The sequence below is a fragment of the Suricata suricatta genome, chromosome 9 (genome assembly GCF_006229205.1).
Source record: "Suricata suricatta isolate VVHF042 chromosome 9, meerkat_22Aug2017_6uvM2_HiC, whole genome shotgun sequence".
In the NCBI taxonomy this organism is placed as follows: domain Eukaryota; kingdom Metazoa; phylum Chordata; class Mammalia; order Carnivora; family Herpestidae; genus Suricata; species Suricata suricatta.
This window is the reverse complement of record NC_043708.1, coordinates 25,502,091-25,510,096: the sequence shown is the minus strand read 5'-3', so window position 1 is coordinate 25,510,096 and position 8,006 is coordinate 25,502,091. Positions and strand designations below refer to the sequence as shown.

The following is an 8,006-nucleotide window of genomic DNA, read 5'->3' as shown; positions in this document are numbered from 1 at the left end:
GATAACATACACATTTGTTTAAACCAGTAGTAAATCTTACAACTAAGAAGATAGCAGGGTGTTCTCAGTGAAAAACAGATAGCAAACATGTTTGTTTATATCAATAACGCTAAGATTGAGGCATAGACTAGGCTAGGAGTCATTGTGTCTGGTTCACAAATGGAAGAATGTATTTGTGCTGGTGAGTAAGTTGCTTGTGTAAACCTTGTTATTTGATGTTGAAGGTGTAAGCACCATAGGGGTCCTAGATGTGCCAGCCTTTGTATATGAGTTTAAGTTTTAACTACCCTTACCCATCTTCATAACGGATATCAGTGTGAGGGAAGGTATTTGTGGCACCAATTAGCAAAGGTATGTGCAGTAACTTATGTCCTGTCCTAGTCTGTTTTTTATCTCTAAGTTAGGCTCTTCTTCTCCGGGCCAGAGTTAATTGTAACTCTTGTGTTCTTAACCCCCTTTATTATTTATGTCTTGGGTCTGCAAGGCTCATTAGAAGAGCCTTTCCACAAACGTCTGCAGTGCTTTGTCTAAAATCTCCTCTGCAGAGGTGGGAATATGCTTCTTCTCATGAGGTATCCGTGTGGGAAATATTGGTCTGGTTTGGAACATTGTGAGGCCTAATCAGTAACAGCAGCCCCATTCACAATATGAGCCAGTGGTAGAAAAAGATACCAGTTTCGCTTCTTATGGCAGGAGCTGTGCAAGCGTCTGCCATTTCCTCACTGTGACTGTGTCATCCAGCAAGGCCGAAGTGGCTCCCAGCACTCAGGGGGAAAAAAAAAGACAAATAAAATCAACAAAGGAGACCTGAGTGCTCATGACGAGCTGGAGATACTTTCATTCATGTTTTGAGGCCACTTGGAGGTGGGACTCATCTGGGAGTTTTCCCTTCTGTGGACCCGACATCATGCTAGAGATTGGGGGTTGACATGATTAGGCTGTGATAACTTGGGAAACTCAAGGCCAGTGGATGGCCTAAAGAACTAAGCAAACACATATGACAGAGTGTGACAGGAGTGCCAGAAAGGTGTACGTGTCACATGTGAAAGAAGCCTCTGAGTCATACTTCGGGCACTGGGGAATGCTTCCTGGAGGAGGTGGCACTTGCCCTGCATTGCGATGCCTGGCCTGTGCGAGGCGTGATAGGTTTGTCATGCTTGTGGGAAGCTGCAGGCATTCTGCCTGCCTGGAGTGCCACCCAGAGAGGTCGTGGTCAGAGATGTGGAGCAGTATCACAAAGGCTCCGTGTGCTACGCGGAGGAGTGGGAATCTTCTGCAATCTAGAGGTGACTGCAGGAGGGCGCAAGGCAGGGGAGAGGCCCAAAGAGAATTAGAACTCTGTGAAGTGACACAGTGATGACCTGGAAGGGTCAGACCGGTAGGGAGGGGGGTCACAGGATCAAGGTGAAGAATCACAGGAGGCTGAACTAAGGTTGTGCCAAAGAGGAAGGAGGGCAGGGAAGATGGTAAGGAGATGGGCAGCCAGCGGACACTGAGTGTGAGGGAAAAGGGTGTTCTGGGTAGTTCTCAAGGTGCTTCTCTGGCTGACTGGCTGGCAGTGCTATTCATTGACAGACAGAATTCCAGAGGAGAAGCAGACCTTGGTGTGGTCTTTGGATGATGGGACAGAAGTTGAGTCAAAGCAGGAGTCATGAGTAGAGAAGATCCCCACGGAATCTGCAAGGGTAAGAGTCACTGAGAGCTGCAAGAAAGTCACGGAAGGGTCAACAAGACCAGGGCGTGGGCAGTGGGGCCTCTGACCATACACTCAATTTTCTGAGCTGACACTCTGGTGTAATTTTGGAGGATCAACTTGGCTAAGGAGGCATCCATGAGGTTCCATGGTTAGAGTGTCAGGTGTCCATTCAGCACCAACACTATAAAATCCATGATGGAACTGACCACATGCACATCACTGTGGGCCTCAATGAAGAAATTCAATCTCCATTCAGTTTGATGGAATGTTTAAAGTTTAGGGTTTAGGGGCACCTGGGTGGTTCAGTTGGTTAAGCGTCTGACTTCAGCTCACGTCACGATTGCATGGTTCGTGAGTTCGAGCCCCATGTGGGGCTCTGTGTTGACAGCTCAGAGCCTGGAGCCTGCTTCGGGTTCTGTGTCTCCCTCTCTCTCTGACCCTCCCCTGCTTGCCTTCTGTCTCTCTCTCTTAAAAATGAATACACATTTAAAAAATTAAAAATAAGTAAATAATAAATAATACATTTTAGAGTTTATTTTTTAAGCCAAAATTATACAAAGTTTAATAAATCAAATAGTCATGCATCAAAAATATCAGTTGCATGGGTACCTGGGTGGCTCAGTCAGTTGAGTGTCTAACTTCAGCTCAGGTCATGATCTCATGACTCTGGAGTTTGAGCCCCATGTCCGGCTCTGTGCTAACAGCTCAGAGCCTGGACTCTGCTTCAGATTCTGTGTCTCCCTCTCTCTCTGCCCCTCCCCGGCTTGCCTCTGACTCTCTCTCTCTCTCAAAAGAAATAAATATTTAAAAAATTTGTTTAAAAATGGCAGTTGCTTCACCTCCTTTCCTACTCCCCTGAGGCAACTCCTTTTAACTTTTTTTAGAGGAATTCTTTGGTATTTACCTCCATAGCTCCAAGTAAGATGGTATGTTGATGCCTTCTGATCCTGTCCATGTTAGGCATTATGTATTGACTTTCCAATATGGCAGTCGAAGATTCAGCTCTGTTTACTCCACCCTCCTCTCTACCACACACATGTGCTCACTTCCCATTCTCCCAACCTCCCAATATAGTGATGTCATACTTGGTTGTATCAACTTCCAGTCTTTACAGTGTTAAGACTATGTTCATGCTATTCACAACTAGGTCACCTAAGGTAACCACGATGTCCCCCTTCTCTCCATATTTTTTATATTTCACTGGACTTAATAATTGCCCACCCCCAATTTACTTAGTTATATTTGTGGTACTTATCACTAGTCCAACCTCTAATTCTTCCCCAATCACCCCTGATTGTGTAAACCTCTGCTCAATAGTTTCAAACATGATCCTATCAGTGCCATCTCCTTGAATAAATATTTCCTGGAGTTTTTTGACTAGCTTCTGTCTAAACGCTTGCTTTCTATGCCTGGCAGGTGACAGTCTACCTTGGGATTTCTTGTATCATGATCTTGGTCTGCCAAGATCTATTGTCTGCCTCTTGTGTTTGAGTCCCCATTTCTTTTTTCTTTTTAATTTTTTTAATGTTTATTTATTTTGGAAGCAGAAAGACAGACCATGAGCAGAGGAGGGGCAGAGAGAGAGGGAGATAGAATCCGAAGCAGGCTCCAGGCTCTGAGCTGTCAGCACAGAGCCTGATGTGAGGCCTGGACTCATGAGCTGTGAGATCATGACCTGAGCCTAAGCAGACGCTCAACTGACAGAGCCACCTAGGCGCCTCAAGAGTCCCAATTTCTTTTATCTGACATCTTCTTCTCCAGGCTCCCTCCTTTCTTTTGGTGGAGCACATCTGTTAGCAGCTTCCTGGGAGAAGGGATAAGGCACTCTGCTTTCAAGGGAAACTGCACATCTGAAAATGCTCAGTTCTCTCGTCATACTCGTTTTCTTTTGGTGGGTTTGGGTGCAGCATGCTAGGCAGGGAACGATTTTCCTTCGGAAGGCATATTCTACTGACTTCTGGTTTCCAGACTTGATAACTCTGATGAAATTCTATACCTGCTTTTTTTTTTTTTTTTTTTAGGAAATGGTTTATAAAACCTGTTGGTTTTTTTTCCCTAAAAAAAAATCTTTGAAAACGTCCTGGAGCTCTTCTTTGTCCCACTTTTCTGAGATTTCATAGTAATGTGTAATTCAGCTCTATTCTACCAATAACCTGACCGCAACCTACCATGACCTGATCCGCAATCAAGAGTTGGACACTCAACTGCCTGAGCCACTGAGGCGTCCCCAAGTGTAGGTAGTTTTTAAGAGGGACTAATCCAGAGTCTCAATCTGATTCATTTCTTTAGAATTTCAGCCTTTTTAATGCTCACCAAACCATGCCTGGGACGTCCACAGCCCCTGTGGGACATTTGGGCTTCAAGTGCTGCTTTCATTGCCAGGAGCTGTTGTCAGCCTCTAGGGGGCAGACTTTCCTAGTATTCTGCAGAGGGTTAGGAAAGCTTGAGTTCAATGACAGAGGTTTCCTCAACCTGGGATAGAACCAGGAACCAGGGCCCCCTTTCAGGGAAGCAATCTCTAAAATGTATTTCTCCTTCCCCTTCAAAGTGTACCTACCGTTAGAACATATCTATCCATCAATATATATAACACATAGTAAGCTGCTTAGTAAATGGGTTTTTTTTTTCAACAAATGAGTACAGAATATTTCTGTGTACTATCTACCCAACATTTCCATAGCTGCCCATCCCTGGTGGGAATCAGCCAAGAGACAGCACTACCTCGATGGCTGCCTGAATAGTATTACTGAGAACAATTTACACACAGTATCTTGTTTGATTCTCACAATTCTATGAAGCAAGTTGTTTTTTTAGGGCTCTTCGTCTTTTTTTAAGAGAAGTTTTTATTTATTTATTTTGAGAGAGAGAGAGAGAGGGTGTATGCAGGGTAGCAGCAGAGAGAGAGAGAGAGAGTCCGTTCCAAGGAGGCTCCACACTGACAGTGCAGAGCCCAATACGGGACTCAAACCCATGAACTGTGAGATCATGACCTGAGCTGAAACCAAGAATTGGATGCTTAACCAACTGAGCCACCCAGGTGCCCCAAGGCAGGTATTTAAAAAAATATTTTTTTGAGAGAGAGAGAGACAGCAGAGTATACGTGGGAAGGGGCAGACAGAGAGGGAGACACAGAATCTGACACAGGCTTTGGTTCTGAGCTGTCAGCACAGAGCCTGACACAGGCCTTGAACCCACAAACTCTGAGATCATGACCTGAGCCAAAGTTGGAAGCTAACCAACTGAGCCACCCAGGTGCCTCCCTGAGGCAGGTATTTTTAATCATCATTTTATAGACCAGAAACTGAAGGATAGAGAGGTTCATAGACTGAATCCAGACCTCACATTAGATCCAACTCACGCTACCACAAAAGGCAACCCCTTGAATCGCTTGAATGGCAGATTAGGCCACTTGGGATTTGTCACCAGACTGAAGCATTTGTTACCCCAAAGGAGCAAAGGGGGGAGGCTGTGTGGAGGGGACCTTGCAGAAGAGTATTGTTGCTTGCTTTGATGCCAAGTAGCTGTGGGGTTCTGACTTATACACTCCAACTCGCCGGGCCTCAGTTTCCCATATCTGTAAGATGAAGTTAAGAATACCTTGTAAAGGGGTGCCTGGCTGGCTCAGTCAGTAGAGCATCTGACTCTTGATCTTGGGGTTGTGAGTTCGAGCCCCATGTTGGGTGTAGAGATTGCTGTAAAAAACTAATAAATAAATTTCTTTACCACACATGCACAAAAAGAATATATTGTGAAGAGTTTGGAGAGCAGTCCGTGCTGACCCAGGAATAAGACACGGTGAGAGGTGCTGGAAGGCTTTCCAAGAGAATGGATGCTCTGTGCTCCTTGCAGAACTGCTGGAATTCTGAGCATGGGGAATGTTAAATTAGTGTAGAAATTCCTCGTGGGCATGAGTGCTTTCCTCAAACATTCCATTATAATCTAAGACCTACCCTTTCTGCCAAAAAGTGGGTTCCTCCAAGCAGTGTTCTCCTGAGAACCAGTGACTCTGGTCCCACCAGAGTGGCTCAAACTCGGCTACCTGCTGAGATCCCCTGGGGAGCTTTAAAGGTGCAGATGCTAGTGGTCCCTCGTGAAGAACCTGACTTGGGGTTTGGCCACGGCAAAGGAATGTTAAGAGTCCCCCATGTGATTCTAATGTGCAACCCAAGCTGAGAATCACCGCCCAAAGCTTTAAATTCATTTTTTGGTCTGAAAATTTACAAAGCAAACAAAAGGCAAGCAGTGGCACTCAGCGGCTCACCAACTTGAATGCGCAAACAAATACATCCCCTGGAAATCTTCTAAAATGTAGCCTCTAGAGGTGCCTGGCTGGCTCCGTGGTAGAGCACGCGACTCTTGATCTCAGGGTGGTCGAGTTTGAGCTTCATGTGGGGCGTGGAGCCTACATTAAGCAAAATAAATAAATAAAATTTAGTTATTTGGGGCGCCAGGCTGGCTCAGTTGGTGAGTCTTGACCTTGGGGTTGTGAGTTTGAGCCCCAAGTTGGGTGTAAAGATTACTTAAAAATAAACTCTTTAGGGGGCACCTGGGTGGCTCATGGCTGAGACTTGGGCTCAGGTCATGATCTCACAGCTCGTGAGTTTGAGCCCTGCATCAGGCTCTGTGCTGACAGCTCAGAGCCTGGAGCCTGCTTCAGATTCTGTGTTCCTCTCTCGCTTTGCCCTTCCCCTACTCATGCTCTGTCTCTCTCTCTCTTTCTCAAGAAAAAATGAACATTAAAAATATAATAAATAAAATCTTTTTTAAAATACTAAAAATAGGTGGCTCAGTCAGTTAAGACTCTGACTCTTGATTTCAGCTCAGGTCATGATCTCACAGTTCGAGAGTTTGAGCCCCGCATCCGGCTCTGTGCTGACAGCTAGGAGCCTGCTTGGGATTCTCTGTCTCTCTCTCTCTGCCCCTTCCACCCTCTCTCTTTGTCTCTGTCTCTCAAAAATAAATAAATAAACATTTTAAAATACTATAAAATATAAATAAATATTTCTAAAATACTATAAATAAATAAGTAAAATGTAGCTTTAATTCAGGAGGTCACGTGTGGGGCTGGGCTCCTGCCCTTGTATTGAGCTCCAAAATGATGCCCACGCTGTGTTCCCAGACTGCACTTGAGCAGCCGGGCTGCAGCTTGAATGCAGACTGGCATGACCACTATGCATCTTCAAGCCAGTGGGGGTCTTAGTAAGAAGCTGCTTCGCTGTTAGAGCCTCCGTTTTCTGATCTTAAACGCAGGCAGGCAATAGTAACTACATCACAGAATTCCTGTGATGCTTTAATGACATCACACAGTAAACATGTTTAGCAGTGTACAACAAATGTTTAGCCTTTGAATAGTTAGGATAGCCAACACTCACGGAATGCTTACGATCCGCCAGGAATTTTCAAAGTCCTTTCATGCCTTACATCATTCAAGCTTCAAAGCAGCATTGAGATGGGTACTGTCATTTCATCATCGCTATTTTACGGATGAAGAAGCTGAGGCACAGGGAGGTGGAGCATCTTAATTTACATCGGCACACCTAGGAGCAACTAGGCTGGTGTTTGAGCCCAGGGAGAATCTGGCTCTTATCTGTCCCTAGGCTAAAATGGACACCGCGAGAAGGTATTTCTGCCCTGCAGGCCTGACTTTCTGGAGGCGATGACTTGCGGCATTACATTCTGTCCTGCTCTGGGATCAACAGGTGGCAGCCCAAAGCTACTTAAAGACCAAGTCCAGAGCCACCGCGATGCTCCACAGCACCGCTAGCTCTACAAAATCTCCAAACTCGGGTCTACCCTCCATCCTCAGGAGCTCGCCCAGAGGGCTGCCCAGAGACCCCACAGGAGAGAAGAGCCCTACCTCACAGGTTCAAATCTGAGTTCCGCAAGAAAAGACCACGTCTGCAGGGAAAGCAACCAGCAAAACGAGTTTCCTGCAATTCCCGTTTACCCCAGGAGCGCATCCAGACTGGGAAATCTACAAATCTCTTTATACCCAAAGTTCAGCAAGGATCTGGGAGCTCAGCCAAGTGGGAAAAAGTCCGGAATCCCTCTTGCATTCCCCAGAACACTTTGCAGGCGCCGGGCATCGGTGCCCGCGCGCAGGGAATGGGAACAAGCGCGGAGGAGACTCTGTCCGTGGGGTTACCTCTGCAGCGTCGGTGTTTTTCTTCCTGCGGGGTCCCCTGGGAGGGGCAAAAGCATTTGAGGGGCAGTGCCGGGGGTGGGGGTTAACCCGGCGGTTTCCATGGCACCCGGGGCGTGGGGGAGGAATGCACCCCGCAAACTGTGTCGAAACAACTGCGCCGCCGGA

At 46.3% G+C, this 8,006-nt stretch overlaps 1 long non-coding RNA gene across 1 annotated transcript; it reads right to left on the bottom strand.

The window, feature by feature from the left end:
* Positions 1 to 5,467: 5,467 nt before the first annotated feature.
* Positions 5,468 to 7,880, bottom strand: LOC115303012. The gene is made up of 4 exons (XR_003913764.1): positions 7,842 to 7,880; positions 7,069 to 7,189; positions 5,647 to 6,098; positions 5,468 to 5,558 (listed from the first exon to the last, which is right to left on the bottom strand). It is a non-coding gene; the product is annotated as an uncharacterized LOC115303012 (long non-coding RNA).
* Between the last annotated feature and the right edge of the window lie 126 nt (positions 7,881 to 8,006).